The 24,566-nt window shown below is 35.2% G+C and overlaps 1 non-coding gene across 1 annotated transcript; it reads left to right on the top strand.

Annotated features, from left to right (window-relative positions):
* The first annotated feature begins 15,810 nt into the window (after positions 1-15,810).
* LOC128291316 (small nucleolar RNA R71) lies at positions 15,811-15,917 on the top strand. Its single transcript, XR_008281092.1, has one exon. It is a non-coding gene; the product is annotated as a small nucleolar RNA R71 (small nucleolar RNA).
* Positions 15,918-24,566: the final 8,649 nt, after the last annotated feature.

Genomic DNA, 24,566 nt, shown 5'->3' with positions numbered 1-24,566 from the left:
GAATTTGGTGCTACTAATCCTTTAATTTCATGTCTTATACTTAGGTGAGCATATGAGAGTAAAAAGAATGAAAAACGAGCCAAAAATAGAGAAAAGGGTCAACGTGGAAAATCAACACGGCCTGAACTTCCTCACACGGGTAGACCACATGACCGTGTCTAGTTAACAAACTCTAAACACGACCTAAGCCACCCCACACGAGCGTGCCACACTGGCGTGTCCCTGTCGAGCCCAAGTCTAGTTCTATTCGAAAAAGGCCACTCTTGAGGGTTTTGAATCATTCTAAAGACTATATAAACACCCCAAGAGGTACCTAGAAAACACACACGGAGTAAGAGGCATGGAATTACTCGAAGAAAGCCAATTGATCCATCTCAGAAGTCGGATTCTCCTTTAAGACTGAAGATCTCCCTTCAATTTCCTTAAGGGGTTTTTGGGTTTTCTTTATGTTTTGTTATCATTATTCTCCTGAGGTGTTTTCTTTTACATATATAAACTAAATCCCCTAAATACTTAAGGGGGTTGAAACCTAAGATGGATCTTGTTATTATTATCTGAATTATATGATAAATACTTGATTTGTTCTTAATTATGTGTTCTTAATTCTTGCTTTAATATTCCAGGATAGTGATTCAAGTATTGATGTGCTTATTCAGAGGACCAAAAGTCCCTGTCTAATAGTAGATCTGGTATAATTAAGTGGAGTTGATTGAGCCACTAGACATAGGGTGACATAAATCTACCGGATTAGGGTCAAACCTAATAAGGGAATCCATAGATCGAGTTAATGCAATACTAGGGGTTTTAATTAGAAAGAGATTTCAATTAATCAACCTAGGGTTAGACGTTGTTAGTCTCGAGAGAGATAATAATATAAATTAGGGATTTTTAAGGATCATGTCAAGTGAATAAATCGTCAAGTTCAGAATCAAGTAACATGTGAAGTCTAGGTGGAATTTCCCTTGGGTATTGTCTAAATCAATCAGTTTTCCCAAAAGTATTTCCCCAATTTACTCCTTGTGCATTCTTAGTTTAGTTATAGTTTAGATAAAACAAATCCTCTTATTTTTAGGCTAGATAATAAAAAGAAAGTTAATACTAGTACTTTTAGTTCCTGTGGGTTTGACATTCCGGTCTTGCTATAAACTGTACTATTGTTCGATAGGTGCACTTGCCTTCATCGTGATAATAGTTAGTTTTCAAGTACGATCAATCATAAATATAAAACTTATCACGCATACATCAAAATTCTAATGCACTAATTTTGAGGGCATCAAAGGTAGGCCCTAGTAAACCAAACATTACCAAACTCAAACTTGTTTGAAACTCAAGCCTTAACAACCTACCAAATTTTTAGCTTGAAAACAAACAAAAATCAAGGAAACAAAAAACTTGCAAAATCAAAATTAGAATAAGTAAACAAAAAAAAAAGAAAAGGAAAAATCAAAAAGTAAAAGTTAGAGCAACTTATCCATGTATAGCACTTGGAGTTTTCCAAAAAGATCTTTGATAATCCAAGTAGTCAAATGAATGACCGAAGAGAAGAAATCATAAGAGTTTGGAGTTCATCTAATGGTCATCAATGATACATTTGGAGACTTTCTTTTGAATTATTATTTCATATTTTTCAACACTCTTGGTCTGTATTGAAAAGGAATCAAACTAATAGAAAGGGTATAGCAGAGGAAATAATGTTTTCAGTGAGTTTTGATAAATACTTCAACATCAATGATTGTGGTGAAGTGACGAAATTGTCAATTTATGAAGGATAGAAAAACTAGCTTATTTTATTTGTTAAAAGGAAAAAAAAAGGATAAGGAAAGTTTGAATTAAATATTTAAGAGATATTAAAAGATTGGTAAAATCAAAGCAATTGATACGTGATATTCATGATAGGTTTTAAAGATTTATGAAAGAATCGTTCTTGAAACTAACTTATTATCACGATTAAGGCAAGTGTACCTATTGAACAGTAGTATAGTTCAGCAAGACCAGATTGTCGAACCCAAAGGAACTACGAGTACTAGTATTTACTTCCTTTTTATTATCTAGCCTAAAAATTAAGAGGTTTGGTTATCTAAAATTATTACTAACTAAGAATGCAAAGAAAGAAAATTTGGGAAAAGACTTTTGGGAAAATTCGATTGATTAAGACAATACCTAAGGAAAAATCCACCTAGACTTCACTTGTTATTTGACTCTAAATCAAACGATTTATTAATTTGACTTGATCCGTAAAAATCCCTAAGTAATATTATTATCTCTCTCGAAACTAATAACGTCTAACCCAAGGTTGAATAATTGAAATCTCTTTCTAATTAACACCTTAGAATTGCATTAACTCGATCTATGGATTCCCTTATTGGGTTTCACCCTAATTTGAAAAAATCTTATCACCCTATCTCTAGGCCTGCAATCAACTCCGCTTAATTATGACAAATTTACTCTTAGACAGGGTCTATTCCTTCTTTGAATAAGAGCTTAACTTGAACCAATATCCTGGAATATCAAAATAAGAATTAAGAACACATAATTAAGAACAAGTCAAATATTTATCATACAATTCAGATAATAATAACAAGATCCGTCTTAGGTTTCATTCCCCTTAGGTATTTAGGGGGTTTAGTTCATACTTATGAAAGAACACATCTCAAAAGTATAAAGATAACAAAATATAAGAAAACCCAAAACTTCTGAAGGAACTTGAAGGGAGATCTTCAGTCTTGAGTAATTCCTTGCTTCCTACTCTACGTCCCCCTCCTAAGTGCCTCTTCACGTGTTTAAATAGGCTTTAGAATGCTTAAGAGCCCCCCAAATTGGCCTTTTCCAAATAGGGTTATACTTGGGCTCGACAGGGACACGCCCGTGTGACACATCCATGTGTGATTACTCCAGCCTGTGGTCAAGGCTGTTAAATAGGCATGGGCGTGTAGTATACCTATATAAGTCGTGCTTCAATCCTGCCAAAGGGACACGACCCTGTGACACCCCCATGTGAGAAAGTCCAGGCCATGTTAATTTTTCACGTGGGTCTATTTTCTCCATTTTCGGCCCGTTTCTCAGTCTTTTTACTCTCCTATGCTCAACTAAGTATAAAACATGAAATTAAAGGATTAGGAGCATCGAATTCACCAATTCTAAGGAGAAACCATCCATAAATGTGCTAAGCATGGGATAAAAATATGTATAAATTATGGTTTATCAAATACCCCCACATTTAAGCATTTGCTTGTCCTCAAGTAAAAATCCTCAACTGATAATCACAATAAATTCTTCTCAATTTATAATCCCTATCAATAATATCTCAAAATAATCTATAAGTACTCATACATTGAAAATTCAACAAAAGTACATCAAAGTTTCAAACATTCCAAGTTGAGCATTTTATCACGAAAACATAGGTGTCTCGCCTCATCTAAGTGATTACCTTTGATCAACATATCACAAAGTTTAACATCCTCACTAAAGATTCACTCAAATCACTCAAGGTGTTTAAGGACATCAATAAAAGCACTCATTTGTCAAAATGAAAAGTTATTACCATAGGCTTGCTTGAAAATCAAATCTCCACCACTATATATTGAGCTGATACATAAATCAAAAAGGTCTTTTTAGAGGGTTGTAACATGGCTTTGGTTAGGGGGTGTGGTCACAAGCTGAAAGAAGATGTTAGAATCGAGATTGAATTGAAAAATTACCTAGCTAGAAAAATAACTAGTCATTAGTTGAATACAAGTGAGCTTCTTCTCAAAATATGGAATTAACATTCAAGCTCAAAATTGAGGAATTACTACTAATATGTATGTAAGTATTATTTTATTTTTTTATTTTTTAAGAACAAGTCAAATAATTAGAAGCACAAAACATAACTAAGCAATTTGTTCAAATCAAATCTCGATAAAAATAGGGATCAAATTAGGGGATTTCAACAATAATGGGTTATGGGTTAATATTGAGGGTAAATCAATTAATGGCTTGTTAGGCTAAAAAGGGGTTCACTAAGGGTTAATTACGGAGGTAGGTTTTTGTGGAGTGAGTGGGTTAAACCTAAGTGCCTTTATCATCTTGACATATCAAATCAAATGGTGTGGTCTTGACATGCATAATTAAGCAAGTTCTAGAATAACAAATCAAAATTGATGCACTCATAATGAAAGTGAGCATGAAAGGAATAAAATATGCTCTAAAGGCTCAAGATCTCACAAAAATTATGGCTTTTTGATGTTCAAACTTGTGAATTTCAACTCAAAATAATACCTAAACTTATGGAAACAACCTAAACGTTTTTAATTCTTCAAAAATCAACTTATCATGCTCGATTCATTAATGTCTTAAAGTTTAAACAATCAATGCATAAATACCTACATTTTAATTCAAGACGTATCAATAAAAATCATAAATTAATCAAAATTCATTCTAATAGAGATATGAGTGATTCACGTGAGAATCAGACAAAATTCAAGGATTTCTAATGATGATATAAAAGACCTCCCCACACTTAAGATGTACATTGCCCTCAATGTATAAAGAAAGATATATTGACAAAGATAGATTTATAATCATAAGATAGGGAGAGAAGTGAAACTTCCTGAATGATGAATGGACTCCTTGAATTGGAGTTATGGAGAATAATCGGCCAAGGCAATGATGAGAATGGAGGAGGGTACTCCGGTGGTGGTAGAGGTTCATTAGTCCATAAGTCCTGAGCCGTTGGAGTTTCTAATTCCTGTTTGTTGATGAGCTTTGGAGCTCTTTACGACTATGATAAAATCAGGAACTCTTTAGGAAATATAATCAAGCATACTTACTCGTAATGAAATATTCGAAAATAAAAATTGAAAAAACTCAAGATAAAATAGTATTAACAGGAAATAAAAAGTAATTTCAAGATATAAAGATAAAGCTAAAATAGATAATAGGTGTTTATAGAGAAATTGGGGCACACAGCCGTGGGGCATGCCTGTGTGCCTTCATTTTAGCCCGTACGTTTCGTGGTTTTCGAAATTAGGCACATTGGTGTACACAACCATGTTGCACGGCTGTGTCAATCTTCGATCATTTCTCCTACGCCCGTGTATATAGGCACACGCCCGTGTTATTGTGACAGTGTCGACCACAGGGTTGGATTGACAGGTTTGCCCACAGTTTCAAAACACAGGCGTGTCGCACGCCCGTGTTATTTTGGCAGTTTCACTGTAACGCTCCGTACCCGAGACCGTTGCCGGAGTCGAACACGAGGTGTTAACGGACTTAATTCATTTACTTACACAGTTCATTTTAAAATTTCCAGACAAGCTGGCTAACTGCATCACAGTCACTTTAAAAATCATATCTCGAGTTCCAAAACTCGAAAACCGATTCCGTAAATTTTTCCTGAAACTAGACTCATATGTCCATCCAAAAAAATTTTTCTAGAATTTTTGGTTGGGCCAATTAGTACAGTTTATTAGTTAAAGTCTCCCCTGTTTTCAGGGTTCGACTACTCTGACCATCATGCATTACAACTTAGATATCTCCCTTTACAGAGCTTCAATACTTATGGCGTTTACTTCTAATGAAACTAGACTCAAAAATGAATCCATACATATAAAGCATGACTTCTAATTGTATCTGGTTAATTTATGGTAGATTTTCAAAATCAAGACAGGGGATCCAGAAAATGCCCTGGCCCTGTTTCACGAAAACTTAAACATCTCATAAAATACGACTCATATGGTCCCAAATGCCTTCGGGACTTAGCCTGGATTTAGTAACTCGCACAAAAGCCTTCGGGACTTAGCCCGGATATAGTCACTAGCACAAAATGCCTTCGGGTCTTAGCCCGGATATCGTCACTAGCGCAAATGCCTTCGGGACTTAACCCGGATATAGTCACTAGCACAAAGTGCCTTCGGGTCTTAGCCCGGATATCATCCGAATAATCATGCACATATATCAATAGATCATAACACATCTATTTTTCATTTTCGTTACTAGAACTCAAACACAAGACACTTATCAACCATTACCATTTTCGGCTCAATAGCCACATACAAAGAGCATGATCTCTTTACACATTCGGCTACTAGTCATAGTATAAACTAATTACCTTGATATATAATTCAAGTAGAATCATTATATCGTTGTTTATTTGTTATGATTATATGTCATGGCTTAATCAAATCATAAACTAAGTTCCATTACTCAAAGACTTACCTCGGATGTTGTCGAATGACTTCAACGGCTATTGGATTACTTTTTCCTTTCCTTTATCAGATTTAGTTCCCCTTTGCTCTTGAGCTTAATTTAACAAATAAATTGATTTAATCATTTTGAACATCAAAGAGAAATTCAAGGTACTTAACCCTTATATATATATATTAGACATTAGAGTCATCACACGGGTACAAAACATAGCCGCAAAAGTCTTTAGCATAAATACCTATAATAACATCCAAATCATTAATTTTGTTAACACACGCATAACACATAAAGTTAACTAAAGCTATATTCCCTTATAAGGTAGTATCCTTAAAGAGCTCATACCATGACTATACCTAACCGAATTCAAGTAAAGAATTTAGTACAATCACACATATTCACTAATGTTTAATTCTAGCATGCTTTCATATCTTATATACCTCATTCGCCCTAATCGCTCAACTTAACTTATATATACAAATTCCATCTCAAATTAAAAGTAGCAAAAATTCAATTAGGTTACAATAATGCCCATCAATGACCGAATTACTCAATCACATCTATAACCGATTTTCTATCTTGTTCATATTAATAGCCAATATCAACATTAATGCTGAATGCTTAAGCACAACTAAACTAAAAATTTACCCAACATCATTTTAATTTGCCATTTCCTACTCTTCAAATTATCAATTACAAGGTGATTACATCTATATATTAAACCAAACTTGCTAGCACACAAAATTCCTTAACCGAATGTTATAAACCCAAGCCACACATATTGTTCATTAAGACCCTTCAATGGCCACATTCGGCACCTTCCTATGAACAAACCAATTTCAACCTTCAAAAAAGAAAAGAAATATATGTACTAAGAGCTTCAACTACTTGGCGAATATCAAACCTCCAAATGTACCAAAACTTAATCCATAGAATGAATAGAACTTGAACTAATCACCTTATTTATGCATAAATTTTAAGAATTTCAAAGTACTTACCTCTTCCTAAACATCAACCAAGCCGAACATGAAACAAGAGAATTCTTTTCTTCTTCCTCCCTCAAGTCATGGCAATGGAGGAGCAAGGATGAAACAACTTTGGTTTCTCCTCCCACTCACCTCATGTTTTATTATTCTTAATTCATTATTTTATTTTGTAAACTAAAATGTTAATAGAAAAATACATATTATCAATAATAGCCCATACCATGGCCGGCCACTACTTATCATAAATGGAAATTTGACATGCAAATCCATCATTTTTACAACATGCATTAATAGATCCTTATAGATTAACCTATCACATTTCAAAAGTGTCACACATAAGTCCTATTAACTAAATTCACATGCAATCGACTAAATCGAAGCTTAAAACTTTCACACATTCATATTCACATATTTTAGACAATAAATATCATATTCAAATACTTCGGTGACTCGGTTTAGCGGTCTCGAAACCACTTTCTGACTAGGGTCAATTTAGGGCTGTCACATTCACCCACGGCCATGTCACATGGGCGTGGCAACTTATCGTATCCCGTGGTGGGGAAAAAATTTTGCCCTATTTTTACACGGCCACAGCGCATAGCGGTGTTTCATCCCGTGGTATGTGCATGGCCTACTGCACGCCCGTGTGCCTGGCCGTGTGGTTTTGAAAATCTTGTGTTTAGTGACTCTGTTAGTAAATTTAATGTTAAAGATTAAAATTTAAAGAAGTTAGCACCGTTAATGCTCGGGGTGCCTCCTGAGAAGCATTTGTTTATAGTCTAAGCTCGACTCTACGTTGTGAGTGTATTTAGGTAACTTCATGGCGCCGTAGCTCCTCTTTATCGTCTTTGAAATTCTCACCGTTATACATTTTGAGACGATGTCCATTTAGCTTAAAAGTTCCTTGTGATGGATGACTTACCTCTACTGTACCATATGGAAATACAATTTGAGCTACAAAAGGACCTGACCATCGTGATTCAAGCTTTCCAGGAAACAATTTGAGCCTCAAGTTATATAATAGGACAAGATCTCCAACTTCAAATTACCTTCGTTGCTTTAAACGGGCATTATGGTGGCGCTTCGTTGCTTCCTTATATAGGTACGAATTTTTATATGCATTGGTTCGCCACTCATCTAACTCGTTCAACTGTATCAACCTATTTTCACCTACAAGTTTGGGGTCAAGGTTTAGAAATTTTATAGCCCAGAATGCTTTGTGTTCCAACTCAAACGGTAGGTAACAACTTTTCCCATAAACAAGTCTGTAAGGTGATGTTCCTATGAGAGTCTTAAAAGTAGTTCTATGAGCCCATAAGGCATCATCTACTTTTATCCCCTAATCCTTCTTGCTTAATTCTACTATATTTTCTAGGATACATTTAAGCTCTCGGTTCACTATTTCGACTTAGCCACTAGTTTGAGGGTGATAAGGGGTAGTTGTTCTATGATAAACTCCATATTTCTTGAGGGTCTTGCCAAATTGGGCGTTACAAAAATAAGTACCCTTATCATTGATAATTGCTCTAGGTGTACCAAATCGAGAGAAAATTTCTTAAGGAATCGTACTACTACTCTAGCATCATTAGAAGGTAAAGCTTGGGATTCTACCCATTTGTACATATAATCAACAGCTACTAAGATGTATTTATTCCCGAATAAACTAGGGAATGGACCCATGAAGTCAATACCCCAAATGTCAAATATTTCACATGAGAGCATATATGTCTGAGGCATTTCATCACGTTTGGATATATTACCTGTCCTTTGACATTTGTCGGAAGAAGTAACATACCTGTTGGCATCTTTGAATAGAGTGGGCCAATAAAAACCTGATTAGAGGACTTTATGTGCAATCTTATTTCCACTGTAATGTCCTCCAACCAGTCCTGAGTGGCAATGTTCCAAGATTTTCAATGCTTCTATCCTTGTAATGCATCTCTTAAGGATTTGATATGCACATTTACAGAAAAGAAAAGGGTCTTCCCAGAAGTAGTTTTTCACATCAGTGAAGAATCGTTTCTTTTGCTGATGTGTCAACCCTTTTGGGATAATGTTAGCGAATAAAAATTTTCAATATCTGCAAACCAAGGTACCTTAGAATCAAATATAGCAAAAAATTGTTCTTCAGGGAATGAATCATTTATTTCAATGTCATCTGGTTCTTTGGTACTTGAGTTTTCAAGCCTGGAGAGATGGTCAGCCACAAGATTTTCAGCTCCTTTCTTATCCTTAATCTCCAAGTCAAATTTCTGCAATAATAAATCTATCGAATGAGTTGAGGTTTTGCATCAGTTTTAGTCAAAAGGTGGCGAAGAGCGGAATAGTCAGTATAAACGACAACTTTTGATAATATTAAATATGGATTAAATTTATCGAATGCAAAAACCACAACTAGCAGCTCTTTCTCTGTGGTGGTTTAGTTTTCTTGTGCGGCTTTCAAAGTCCTGCTAGCATAATAGATAGGCTGAAAATGTTTATCTCTTCGCTGTCCCAAAACTGCACCTACTGCAAAATCACTCGCATCGCACATTAGTTCAAAAGGTGAATTCCAATCAGGTGCAATTATAATTGGAACTTTAGTGAGTTTATCCTTTAAAGTATTAAATGCTTCTAAACACTCCTAATCGAAATTAAAAGGCACATCTTTTTCTAGTAATTTAGTTAAAGGCTTAGCTATTTTAGAAAAGTATTTAATAAATCTTCTATAAAACCCAGCATGTCCTAAGAAGCTCCTAATAGCCTTAACCGAATTAGGGGTAGTTTTTCAATGGTTTCAATTTTAGATTTATCAACCTCAATCCCTCTACTAGAAATTTTATGTCCTAACACAATACCTTCTTGAACCATAAAGTGACATTTTTCCCAGTTAAGCACAAAGTTTGTTTCCTCACATCTTATTAACACTCGTTTTAAATTTTTTAGGAAAAGATGGAAAGAGTTACTGAAAACTGAAAAATCATCCATAAACACCTCCATGACGTCTTCTACGAGTTCGTCAAAAATGGCCATCATGCAATGCTGAAAAGTAGTAGGAGCATTACATAATCCAAAAGGCATTCTACGATAAGCAAACGTACCGTATGAACATGTAAATGTAGTCTTTTCTTGATCTTCAAGAGCTATTGGGATTTGGAAATAGCCAGAGAGTCCGTCTAAAAAGCAGTAGTACATGTGTCTTGACAATCTTTCCAACATTTGGTTAATGAATGGAAGGGGAAAGTGGTCTATTCTCGTGGCATCATTTAGCTTCCTACAATCAATGCACACTCTCCAACCTGTGACTATCCTTGTTAGGATTAATTCATTCTTCTCATTGGCTACAATAGTCATGCCTCCTTTCTTAAGAACAACCTGCACTGGACTCACCCAAGAACTGTCAGAAATAGGATAAATAATTCCAGCATCTAGGAGTTTAATTACCTCAGCTTTAACAACTTCCTTCATGTTGGGGTTCAGTCGTCTTTGGGCTTGCACGCATGGTTTATATTCATCTTCCATTAAAATTTTGTGGGTGCAAAAAGAAGGGCTGATCCCTTTAATGTCAAAAATTTTCCAAGCTATGGCCCTTTTATGCTCTCTCAAAACTTAGAGTAATTTCTCCTTGTTCTTGGGTTGCAAGTTGGATGCAATAATTACCGGTAATGTGGAATTATTTCCAAGGAATGCATATTCCAAGTGATTCGGCAATTGTTTAAGTTCCAGTTTGGGAGGTTCGTCAATAGAGGGTTTTTGCTTAAGTTTATCTTTTACCTTAATTCCCTCATATTCTGCTAGTTTTAGGGAGGTTTCATTGGAGTTTAGTTTGGTTCCTATTTCAGAATCATCATCCATCCCCTCTCCTTGGGCGAGACACAGTTCCATCGTGTCCTTATGTGCGGTTCCCTGAAAAGAATCTTGAGTAGCATGATCAATAGAGTCGATAAAATAACACGAGTCATCTTGTTCTCTAGAAAATCTCATGACATCATAAATTTTAAAAATAAGCTCTTCGTCACCTACTCTAAGTACCAATTTACCATCACCCACATAATTACAGCTCTAGCAGTGGCTAAAAAAGGCCGAACTAAAATTAAAGGCACTTCATGTAACACCCCGTACCCGAGTCCGTTACCGGAGTCGAACACAAGGTGCACACAGACTTAACTTAATTATTTTCACAGTCCATTTAAAAATTTCCGGACAAGCTGGTTACTGCGTCACTGTCGCCTTAAAAATCATATCTTGAGTTTCAAAACTAGAAAATCAGTTTCGTAATTTTTCCATGAAACTAGACTCATATGTCCATCTACATATTTTTTTCTAGAAATTTTGGTCAAGCCAATTAGCACAGTTTATTAGTTAAAGTCTCCCCCGCTCCAGGGTTCGACTACACTGACCTTCATGCATTACAACTTGGATATCTCCCTGTACAGGGCTTCAATACTGATGCCGTTTGTTTCTATAGAAACTAGACTCAAAGAGGAATCTATACATATATAGCATGACTCCTAATTATCTCTGGTTAATTTATAATGAATTTCCAAATTCGGAACAGGGAATCCAGAAACTGTTCTAGCCCTGCTTCACGAAAACCTAAATATCTCTTAACATACAACTCATATGACCGTTTCGTTTTTCCATATGAAAGTAGATTCATCAAGGTTAATTGAAATAATTTATTTACTATTTAGTTCCATTCCTACTATTTTTAGTGATTTTTCACATCCACATCGCTGCTGCTGTCAGCATCTGCCTTTAAGGTAGACTTTACCTATTTCATAGTTTCCATGATTCAATTAGCCCTTTTTGCATACATAGCACAAAGTATAATCATGATTAACCATTCCAATGGCTAATCGTTTCCAAACATTTCCATACCTCTTAGTGATCAACATAGAAAACGATTATAGTACTATGCTAAAAACGTATATAAGCCATTTTCGCATGGCTATCCAAATTTACACAAAATCCATGGGTACATGACCAACAACAAAAAGGGTAGTCCTATACATGCCATATCCGAGTTCAACTAAAAGAGTACCAAAAGGGCTTTGATAGTGTGGATGACTTTGACTTTGATGATCCCGAATCCGATGGCTAACGAACAAAATCTAGAAAACAAAGAGCCAAAGCAACGGGTAAGCATTTTAATGCTTAGTAAGTCTCAAGTAATGAAATCAGCTTTGACTAAAGTATTACATTCACATAGCTAAATGAATCACTTTATTGATACACATTCTCATAATCATACTTACTTCACACTTCATCAACATATACACACACAAGGTATCAACCTATCTAAGAGCCGAAAGTTCGTTAGTCGATTGAACGAATACTATTTAAAACGAATCAACTTTTCCGATGCACATGCAAACATACCTTATCGTTTGGGTTTTTCGAGCGTATTAATTAAAATTATTATAGCACAAATCGCTACCTTCAAACCCAAGTTTCTTGAGATTTAGCGGATATAACCACACGCCCAATTGCCTTGGTCTTAACTCGGACATAGCAACTCGCACAAATGCCTTGGTCTTAGCCGGTTATAACAACTCACACAAATGCCTTGGTCTTAGCCGGATATAACAACTCGCACAAATGCCTTGGTCTTAGCCGGATATCATTCAAATGCTCATGCACACATATATCAATATTCATGACACATCCATATTTCATTTCAGTTACTAAGGCTCAAACACAAATCATTTATCAAACCTTTCCAATTTGGCTCAATAGCCACACACAAAGAGCATGATTTCAATTGGCTTTATAACATAGGCTCTATGCACATTCGGCTATCCGCCATAATATGACAAATCATTTCAATATAAATCAAGTAGGGTCATTACTCAAGACTTACCTCGGATGTTGTCGAACGATTTAAACGGCTATTCGCTCACGTTTTCCTTCCCCTTATCCAACTTTGGTCCTCTAAGCTCTTGAGCTTAATTCAAACAAATAGAGCTTATTTAATAATTTATCAATTTAACAATCCGATTAAATACATTTATATTATACAATTAGGCGCGAATAGCTTTATTGACTAGTTATTCAAGCATTATACATGTGCTCTACTCATGCACCATCGAATAATAGGACTAGCTTAATACCTTGCATTTTCGAATTCATAGACATCATTTCATTCCTCACAACACACATTTTGTCCCTAACCATCATAAGAGCCCAAGGCATCACTTACAATGCCGAATTCCAATTAAGTCTACCATCATAGCATTATCATATTTATGCACTTGGTAAGTTATGTTTGAACACATTCGGCACTAGGTGTCCAAACCAATGTTCCTCGAACATTAAACACAATTTATAACCCATTCAAAATTCCTTAGCAACAAGCATTTAACAACAATGTACTTAACCAATTCCTTAAGCACAGATTCGAAGCAACATATATATATGTCAATGACTAAAACACTTAGGCCGATTCTTTCCATTTTGTATCTATGCACCTATTTGATCATTAGTTTAGTTCAAACACCCTTACACCAAGATTCATCCAATTTAACATGAAACACAAACCTAAATCCTCAATAGCTACCATGGCGAAAGTTCTAGTCATCCCAAAATCAAAATTCTTAGCATGGGCTACCTAGAGGATTTGATGACTAGTTCAAATCTCAAACCATTTAACATACTTATCAAAATATATAACATTACCACCATTTTTCTTTAACCTCTACCATGGCCGAATGTTCATATCACCATCCATTTCAAAGATTTCGGCATGGTTAAGTAAGGGACTTAGAATCTAGCTTAAAACGATGCTAAGATTTTAAAGGACTAGCTTAAGTTTCTTACCTTAATGAAGGCCTACCATGGCCGAATGGCTCCTCCTCTCCCTCTCTTAGAATCGGCCAAGAAGAAAAAATGAGAAAGACTCCTTTGTTTCTTTTCTCTTTTCCTTATTTTATTTACTTATGTTATAAAATATAAGCTACTAACTAATAATTAATACATATTATGTGCATATAAGCCCATCATGGCCGGCCACTACTTATGATATATGGGAAATTTGACATGCAAACCCCTCATTTTTTGCATGCATGATCAACTAGTCATCACACATTTCCCCATCATACTTTCAAAGTTTACTACTAGGTCCTTTCTAGTGAAATTCACATTTATAACTCTAAATCAAAACATCAAAAATGTCACACATGAGTTAACACATATTATAGGCATCAAAATAAATTTTAAATAATTTTTTATGCCTCGGTTTTGTGGTCCTGAAACCACATTCCGACTAGGGTCATTTTAAGGCTGTCACACTTCAACATCTTTATCCATGTCATGCACAACGAAGTCAACAGGGAATATAAATTTATCTACTTTTACTAGTACGTCCTCTATAATTCCCCTAGGATATTTAACAAATCTATCAGCTAATTGAATACTCATCCTAGTGGGTTTAGGTTCCCTAAGACCAAGTTGTTTAAACATTTTATATGGCATTAAATTAATTCTGGCGCCTAAATCACTAGTGCTTTATCAACATTCAAACTACCAATTAAATAGGGAATAGTAAAACTTCTTGGGTCTTTCAGTTTGGTTGGCAGTTTATTTTGAAGTATAGCTGAGCACTCTTCATTAATCTCCACTGTAGATAAGTCTTCAAACTTCCTTTTGTTTGTTAGAAGCTCATTTTAAGAATTTTTCATATGTAGGCATCTGTGATATAGCTTCAACAAAAGGTAAGATAATATGCAGTTGTTTAAAAAGTTTAAGAAATTTACCGAATTATGCATCCATGCGGTCTTTCTTCAATTTTGTTGGGTATGGGATTGGTGGTTTATATTCTTTTGGCATTAAGTTGTCATTGTTTTCAGGTTCGACCTCCTTTTCTGTCAGCTTCTTGTGGTGGCTTCTTTTCAGATTTAGCTAACACTTTTCCACTCCTTAGTGTAATTTCTTTCACATGCTCTTTTGGGTTGGGTTTAGTGTTACTTGGCAGGCTACCTTGTGGTGGTTCGGAAATCAACTTGGCGAGCTGTCCAATCTGAGTTTCAAATTCCTGGATTGATGCTTGTTGATTTTTGAGTGTCGTCTCGGTATTCTAAAAATGATTTTCTGACACCGAGATGAATTCGGTTAGCATCTCCTCAGGGTTCAATTTTTTCTCCTACTAGTACGGTGGTTGCTGAAAGCTTGGAGGGGGTGGTGGTCTCTGATTTCCTTGGCCTCTCTATGAAAATTTTGGGTGGTCTCTGATTTCCCTGCATTGTAAGTATTACTATAAGGATTGTTTTGAGATCGAGGATTCTTACCCATGTAATTTAACTGCTCGTTCTCCATGTTGTGGCCATAATGTGGGTATTTTAAACTGTTTGATCCACCTCTACTTGCTTCGGACTACATTACTGGGTGAACCTATGAAGAACTAAGAAAACCATCAATTTTCTTATTCAAGAGTTCTACTTGATTAGAGAGCATGGTGACCGAATCGACGTTATGAACGCTGGCTGTTTTCGTTGGCTTTGTCCTCATGACTTTCCATTGATAGTTATTCAGTGACATCTGCTCTATAAATTCATAGGCATTTTCAGGTGTCTTATTATTAATGGTTCCGCCAGCAGCTGCGTCAACCATCTACCGAGTCGAAGGGTTCAGGCCTTTGTGAAACGTTTGGACCTGTAGCCAGAGTGGTAACCCATGGTGAGGGCATCTTTGCAAAAGGTCATTGTATCTCTCCCATGCATCGTAAAGTGTTTCTAAATCCATCTACACAAAAAAAGAGATATCATTACGTAATTTAGTCGTTTTAGCCGGTGGGAAATATTTTAATAAAAACTTTTCGGTCATTTGTTCCCAAGTAGTGATTGACCCCCGTGGTAACGAATTCAACCACTATTTAGCTTTGTTTCTCAATGAAAAAGGAATAACCGAAGGCGAATAGTGTCATCAGAAATGCCATTAATTTTAAATGTATCACATAGTTCCAAAAAGTTTGCCAAGTGAGCATTGGGATCTTCGTATTGCAAACCATCAAACTGAACAAATTGTTGTATCATTTGAATTGTGTTAGGTTTCAGTTCAAAAGTATTTGCAACTACAATGGGTCTAACTATGCTCGATTCAGTTCCTGCTAAAGAAGGTTTAGCATAATTATACATAGTGCGCGGAGCAGGATTCTGATTAACAGCAATCACAGGAGGTAGCGAATTTTCTTAGATTTCAGCCATCTCCTCGATTGTGGTTGAAGTATCGTCCTCTTGCTCTTCTGTGTATCGTCAGCTTCACCTTATTTCTTTTCGGTTTCTACGAACTGTGCGATCGATCACATTATCAAACAGTAATGGTCCTGACGGGTTTCTTCTGGTCATAAACTAGACAAACCTATCAGAAGAAAATAAATGAAGAATTAGAAAATAAAATAAAAATTTAAATTGCAATAAAAGTAAAATGACTAAAGTAATAAAAATCGAGTGTTCCTAATATCCTAGTTCCTCAGCAACGGCACCAAAAACCTGATACGTGATATTTGTGATAGTTTTAAAGATTTATGAAAGAATCGTTCTTGAGACTAACTTATTATCACGATTAAGGCCAGTGTACCTATCGAACAGTAGTATAGTTCAACAAGACCGGATTGTCGAACCCAAAGGAACTACGAGTACTAGTATTTACTTCCTTTTTATTATCTAGCTTAAAAATTAAGAGGTTTGGTTATCTAAACTAATTACTAACTAAGAATGCACAGAAAGAAAATTTGGGAAAATACTTTTGGGAAAATTCAACTGATTAAGACAATACTTAAGGAAAAATCCACATAGACTTCACTTGTTATTTGACTCTAAATCAAACGATTTATTCATTTGACTTGATCCGTAGAAATCTCTAAGTTATATTATTATCTCTTTCGAGACTAATAACGTCTAACCCAAGGTTGAATAATTGAAATCTCTTTCTAATTAACACCCTAGAATTGCATTAACTCGATCTATGGATTCCCTTATTAGGTTTCACCCTAATCCGGCAAAATCTTATCACCCTAACTTTAGGCGTGCAATCAACTCCGCTTAATTATGACAAATTTACTCTTAGACAGGGTCTATTCCTTCTCTGAATAAGAGCTTAACTTGAATCAATATCTTGGAATATCAAAACAAGAATTAAGAACACATAATTAAGAACAAGTCAAATATTTATCATACAATTAAGATAATAATAACAAGATCCGTCTTAGGTTTCATTCCCCTTAGGTATTTAGGGGGTTTAGTTCATACTTATGAAAGATAACATCTCAAAAGCATAAAGATAACAAAACATAAGAAAACCCAAAACTCCTAAAGGAACTTGAAGGGAGATCTTTAGTCTTGATGAAGAATCCGGCTTCTGAGATGGATCAATCGGCTTTCCTTGACCAATTCCTTGCTTCCTACTTTGCGTCCCCCTTCTAAGTGCCTCCTCAGGTGTTTAAATAGGCTTTAGAATGTCTAAGAGCCCTGAAAATTGGCCTTTTCCAAATAGGGTTATACTCATGCTCGTGTGCGATTACTCCAGCCCGTGGTCAAGGATGTTGAACAGGCACGGACGTGTAGTATACTCGTGTAAGTCATGCTTCAATTTTGCCAAAGGTACACGGTCGTGTGACACGCCCGTGTGAGAAAGTCCAGGCCGTGTTAATTTCCCACGTGGGTCTATTTTCTCTATTTCTGGCCCGTTTCTCGCTCTTTTTACTCTCCAATGCTCACTTAAGTATAAAACATGAAATTAAAGGATTAGGATCATCGAATTCACCAAATCTAAGGAGAAACCATCCATAAATGTGCTAAGCATGGGATAAAAATATGTATAAATTAAGATTTATCAGCAATCTATGTGGAAAATAGATTAAAAATATGTGTAATGTATGTGACAAATTGGTGGCCAACTTAATGTGCCACATTAGCTTGCCATTACTTCCTTAACGATAGTTAATGGATAGTGACAAAAATTTAGTGACCTGATAATGTTAGTGATGTAATGTAACTTTTTATGATTGAGTGATCAAAACATAATTATTTTCACTCCTAACTAGAATTATTTAATTATTTGAATAAATTAATTTAACCTCTAAGTCATCCCTTGCTTATAGCGAGAATGAATGTAGATAGTAATACATGCGATGCATTTATCTAATTCTTTGTTTTCTTATATTCATCTCATCGATTCAAATGCAAACCATCAAGGTTGTACTAGGCTAATGGAGGAACCAATTGGACATATAAAATTAGGGGTCAAATAATTTGTAATTAAATTCTGACTCTTCATCTATTAATTACAACAATATTTAGTCATGGGCTCATTCCACTAGTACTATGACTAAGCTCTTCTCATTACATACCATTACTAAAGTTATTTATCAAGTGCTCATCCAATGACCTTGTCATATGTGTGTTACCCCCATATGATAATCTTAACCTCTTTGGGTTAAATTTGTTCTGTAACACCCCCTAACCCTTATCCATTTTCGGAACAGGGTTATGTGGCATTACCAGACTATTTAGATCAGTTATGAACAATAAACAAGTAAATAGCAAACACATCATAAATTAATTATATTGTCCCTTTTATAGGCTCTCGATGCCCAATATAAGTATTTAAAATGAATCAGGATTTAATAAAAAACTCAGAGAATTTTATGCCAAAATTCAAAATTTTTCCTATGTACAGGGATCACACGCCTGTGTGATTTAGGGAAATGCCCGTGTGACCCTAAAAAATGCCCATCCTTTAGGCTGTATCCTACCCTGTGTGACTCTCTGACTTACCTCATACGGCCAAGCCACATGCCTGTGTGCTAGGCTGTGTGAGGTAAGTCAGAGAGTCACACAGGGTATGACACGGCCTGAAACATGGGCATGTTTTAGGGTCACACGGTCGTGTGAGCCCTGTACATAGGAAAATTTTTGAAATATTGCGTAAAATTCTCTGAGTATCTAATTAAATATCGATTCATCTTAAATACTTATATTGGGCCTCGAGAGCCTATAAAATGGACAATATAATTAATTATGATGTGTTTGCTATTTTACTTGTTTACTGTTCATAACTGATCTAAATAGTCCTGTAATACCTCGTAACCCTGTTTTGGTGATAGATAAGGGTTAGGGGGTGTTACATTTAGTGGTATCAGAACTTTTCAGGTTTAGCCAATTCTTAGATTAAATTGAGTCTGTAATTGAGTCTAGAGGTACATCCCATAATTGAGTCAAAATTGAGTCGGGATTAGATACTGATATTTGTTTGTTTCTATTTTATAGTGAAAATGTCAAATGAGTACATATATGATACTGATCAAGAAATGTATAATGAAGATGATGAATCTCGGGAATTAGATGAAACCGAGTCAGCAACACTGAGTGTAAATCAAATAGGTAATCAACCGCCTAATGCTAGAAGAGGTAATGTAGGAGAAAGAGATAATTCTGAATTACTTAGAGTGATAGCTAATGCTCTCCAACGATTAGTGGAAACTACCACTGCAACAACATCTGCTCCTATTACTCGTCGAGCACCAATTAAATAATTGTATAAGTATGGTGCCAATGAATTTCAGGATTTGAAAGGGGTTGATCCCTCTGCAGCTGAAAATTGGATAGAATCAATAAAGACGATTTTGAAGAAACTTGAATGCACTCCTCTGGAAAGTTTAATGTGTGATGTTTCTTTGTTACAAGGGGAAGCTTATGTATGGTGGGAATCGGTAACCCGACAAGTGCTAGAAGAATAGGTAAACTGGGATTTCTTTCAATAAGAATTTCAAAAGAAATATGTGGGTGAGCTATACATTGAAGACAGAAAATAGGAGTTCTTAATGCTTAAGAAAGGAGATATGTCAGTAGTGAATTATGAACGAGAATTTTCAAGACTTAGTAGATATACTGTGGAATATGTGCCAACTGAAGCCGATAGTTGTAAGAGATTTTTAAGAGGTTTACGTGACAAACTACGAGTGCAATTGGTGTCTCTTAAAATTACAGAATTTACAGATCTAGTCGAGAGAGCAAAAATGGTTGAATAGGTATTGGGTTTAAATAAAAAGCTTGAAACTACTCGTCTACCTGGGAAACATACCAGAACTACTAGTTCAACTCCGCAACCTAAAAGATCTAAAGAATCATGTCGTAGCTGGAGATCGACTTTTAGGACAAATAGAAGTGATAATAATCGTGGAAGGTATATGACAGTTTCTATTGGTAATATTAGAGGTCCATCTTGGAATACAAAACTTCCGGAATATGAACACTGTGGAAATAGGCATCTGGATGAGTGCTGGAAATTGACTTGAGGTTGTTTCCGTTGTAGGTCTACTGAGCATTTTGTAAAGGACTGCCCAAAGAATAAAAATGTTGTACCACTTACATCACAAAGATCAGAATCTGCTTCCAAAGGTCGAGGATCAGGCTGAGGTGTTTCAGTTATCAGAGGAGGTGCTAGAAGAGGAGGAGATATTGCCCCCCAATAATCAGAAGGTAGAGTACCAGGATGAGCATATGTGGTACGGACTCATGAAGAGGGGAATGCAAATCATGCGGTAACAGGTATATTTTTATTGTATTCAGAACCTATTTATGTTTTAATAGATCCGAGATCATCACACTCATAAGTTAATACAAAACTAGCTAAACCGGGAAATTTAAAAATTGAAATGTCTAAAATGTCTATAGGAGTGTCTAGTCTATTGGGGCAAACTGTGTTACTGAATCAAGTGTGTAGGAGATGCCCATTAATAATACATAATAAAATTTTCTCTGTTGATTTGTTAATAATACCATTTGGTGATTTTGATATAATCTTGGGAATAGATTGGCTATCTGAGCATGGGGTGATTTTGGACTATTGTAAAAAAAAGTTCACTGTTTAGAATGAGAGAGGTGATAAGATTGAAGTTAATGGTATTCGAAGCAGCGGGTCAACTCATATTATTTCAGCAATTCAAGCTAATAAACTTCTTTATCAGGGTTGTGCTACTTTCTAAGTATATGTTATTAATTCAGATTCTGTTGAAAGCCAATGCAGTAAAATTCGGATAGTTTGTGAATTTAAAGATGTTTTTCCTAAAGAATTATTGGGATTACCACTTGATAGGGAGGTTGAATTTGTAATTGAAGTATACCCAGGTATAGATCCAGTGCCAATACTTTCGTATCGTATGTCACCTACGGAGTTAAAAGAATTGGAAGTACAGTTACAGGAGTTATTAGATCGTGGATTTATACGTCTGAGTACTTTACCTTGGGAGGCTCTAGTGCTATTTGTTAAAAGAAAGATGGTTCAATAAAGAGTAAATATCCGCTACCTCGTATTGATGATTTATTTGATCTGTTAAAAGGAGCTTCTGTGTTTTCAAAGATTGATTTGAGATCGGGTTACTATCAATTAAACGTGAAAGAAAATGATGTACCGAAAACAGCATTCCGAACAAGGTATGGGCATTATGAATTTTTGGTGATGCGATTTGGTTTGACAAATGCCCCAGCTGTTTTTATAGATCTTATGAACCGCATCTTTCAACCTTATCTGAACCAGTTTGTGATGGTTTTTATTGATGAAATTCTGGTTTATTCAAAGTCTGAATCTGAACATGAGTAGCATCTCATAATTATTTTGTAAATATTACGAGAGAAGTAGTTATATGGGAAATTGAGTAAATGTGAATTTTGGTTGTCCGAGGTTGTATTTTTGGGACATGTGGTATCGACAGAAGGAATTAGAGTTGATCCGAAGAAGATTGAAGCCGTTATTCAATGGAAAGCACCAAGAAATGTGTCACAGGTACGTGGTTTCCTTGGACTAGCTGGTTACTATCGAAGATTTGTAAATGGATTTTCTAAGATAGCTTATCCGATGACAAAACTATTGCAAAAGAATGTTCCATTTATTTGGGATGATCAATGCCAGGAAAGTTTTGAGAAATTAAAACAAATATTGACTGAGGGACTAGTTTTGACATTACCTGAATCGGGGAGATATTTTGTTGTATATAGTTATGCTTCTTTAAATGGTCTTGGGTGTGTCTTAATGCAAGATGGAAAGGTGATAGCTTATGCATCTCGCCAATTGAAACCGCATGAACGTAACTATCCGACACATGATTTGGAACTAGCTGCTGTAAGCTTTGCTTTGAAGATATAGAGACATTACTTGTATGGTGAAAAATGTTACATTTATACAGATCATAAAAGTCTTAAATACCTTTTATGACAAAAGGAGTTAAATTTGAGACAACATCAGTGGATAGAACTCCTGAAAGATTATGACTGTGTCATTAACTATCACCCAGGTAAGGCTAATGTGGTAGCCGATGCATTAAACCAAAAAGAAGCAATTGAATTACGAGCAATGTTTGCACAACTAAGTATCAATGATGATTGAAGTTTATTAGCTGAATTAAAAGTTAAACTAGTGATGTTTGACCGAATTAAGTTAGCTTAGTTAGAAGACTACAAGTTGATGAAGAAAAGAGAAATGGTTCAGAATGACATCGCAGAGAATTTCAGCATTGATGATCATAATTGTCTGAGATTTCGTAATCAAATATGTGTTCCAAATGTCCCAGAATTGAAAGAATTGATACTTCATGAAGCACATGATAGTCATTTTGCAATGCATCCAAGAGGGATGAAAATGTACCGTAATCTGCGAGAATCATATTGGTGGCCAAGTATGAAAAGGGATATAGTTGAATATGTGGCTAAATGTTTGACTTGGCAACACGTAAAGGTAGAACATTAGGTTCCTACTGGACTACTTCAGCCTATTTATATTCCTGAATGGAAATGGGACTACATTACAATGGATTTTGTAACGAGGTTACCATTGTCAGCCAGTAAGAAAAATGCCATTTGGGTGATTGTTGATAGGCTTACAAAATCAGCTTATTTTATAGTAGTCAAAACTGATTGGTCACTTCAAAAACTTGCTGAAGTCTACATTCGGGAGATTTTAAGATTGCATGGTTCCGGTATCAATAATTTATGACTAGGATCCACAATTCACATCAAGATTTTGGAGGCAGTTGAATGAATCTCATGGCGCTCGACTCCACTTTAGGACAGCTTTTCATCCATAGACTAATGGGAAATCAAAGCGAGTTATTCAGATTTTAGAAGATATGCTTCGAGCTTGTGTCATTGATTTTGAATCAGGTTAGGAACATTATTTACCATTTGTTGAATTTGTATACAATAATAATTTCCAATCAAATATTCGGATGGCTCCGTATGAAGCTCTGTTTGGACGTAGATGTCGATCACCTATATGCTGGATAGAATTGAATGAAAGAAAAATGATTGGGCCGAAATTAATTTAGGAAACAGAGGACACTGCTAAGAAAATTTGGGATAAACTGAAAGCAGCTTTTGATAGACATAAATCATATACAGACTTGAAACATTGGGATATCGAGTATTCTGTTGGTGATAAGGTATTTATTAAAGTATCACCTTGGAAGAAAATATTGAGATTTGGTCGAAAGGGAAAATTGAGCCCTCGTTTTATTGGGCCATATGAGATTGTGGAGAAAGTTGGGCCGGTTGCATATCGTTTGCCTTTGCCTCTAGAATTACAGAAGATTCACGATGTTTTTCATGCTTCTATGCTTAGAAGATATCGATCAGATCTCTCTCATGTTATCTCTATAGAGGATATTGAAATCTGACCTAATTTGTCATATGAAGAAGAACCGGCTAAGATATTGGCTCGAGAAGTGAAGGAATTGCATAATAAATGAGTCCCTTTAGTAAAAGTATTGTGGAAAAGTCATAATATTGAAGAAGCAACTGAGGAACCGAAAGAAATAATGAGATCACAGTACCCCCACCTCTTTTTAGGTAAATTTTAAGGACAAAATTTATTAACGGGGGGAGAAATGTAACGACCCAAAAATTAGGGGTATCGAAAAAGTTCATTTTTGGGTTACTGTTTTCATAAAACAGATTCGTAAATATTTATTAAAAATATTTACGAAGATAGTTGTGTGGTTAATTAGGTTTTGGTTAGGAGAATTAGTTTGAATTACGGTTAACTAGGTATAAGGATTAAATTGAATAAAGTGTAAAAGCTTAATTATAGAATTGAGAAAAGTCAAAGGACTAAATTAGCAATTAAGCCATAAATGTCAAGTGTGTGGTAATAGTGAAATACATGTGGTGAAATAAAATACATAAGTAAATATTATTTTATTATTAAATTATTATTATATTATATTAATATAATGACATAAAATAAAAGAAATAAAACAAATGTATGGAAAATATAATTCCATGTGTATGTATAATATACATATATTTATTTATATTAAATACATACTTAATATTTAAGTATATGAATAAAATATTATTTTATAATAATTAAACAAATAAATAAAAGAAAAAAAAAGAAAGAACAGACAGAATTGAAACGAAAACAAGGGAGAAA

Source organism: Gossypium arboreum, chromosome 3 (genome assembly GCF_025698485.1).
Source record: "Gossypium arboreum isolate Shixiya-1 chromosome 3, ASM2569848v2, whole genome shotgun sequence".
NCBI classification, from domain to species: Eukaryota; Viridiplantae; Streptophyta; class Magnoliopsida; order Malvales; family Malvaceae; genus Gossypium; species Gossypium arboreum.
Note: the sequence above shows the minus strand (reverse complement) of the source record. Positions and strands in the feature narration are given on the sequence as shown.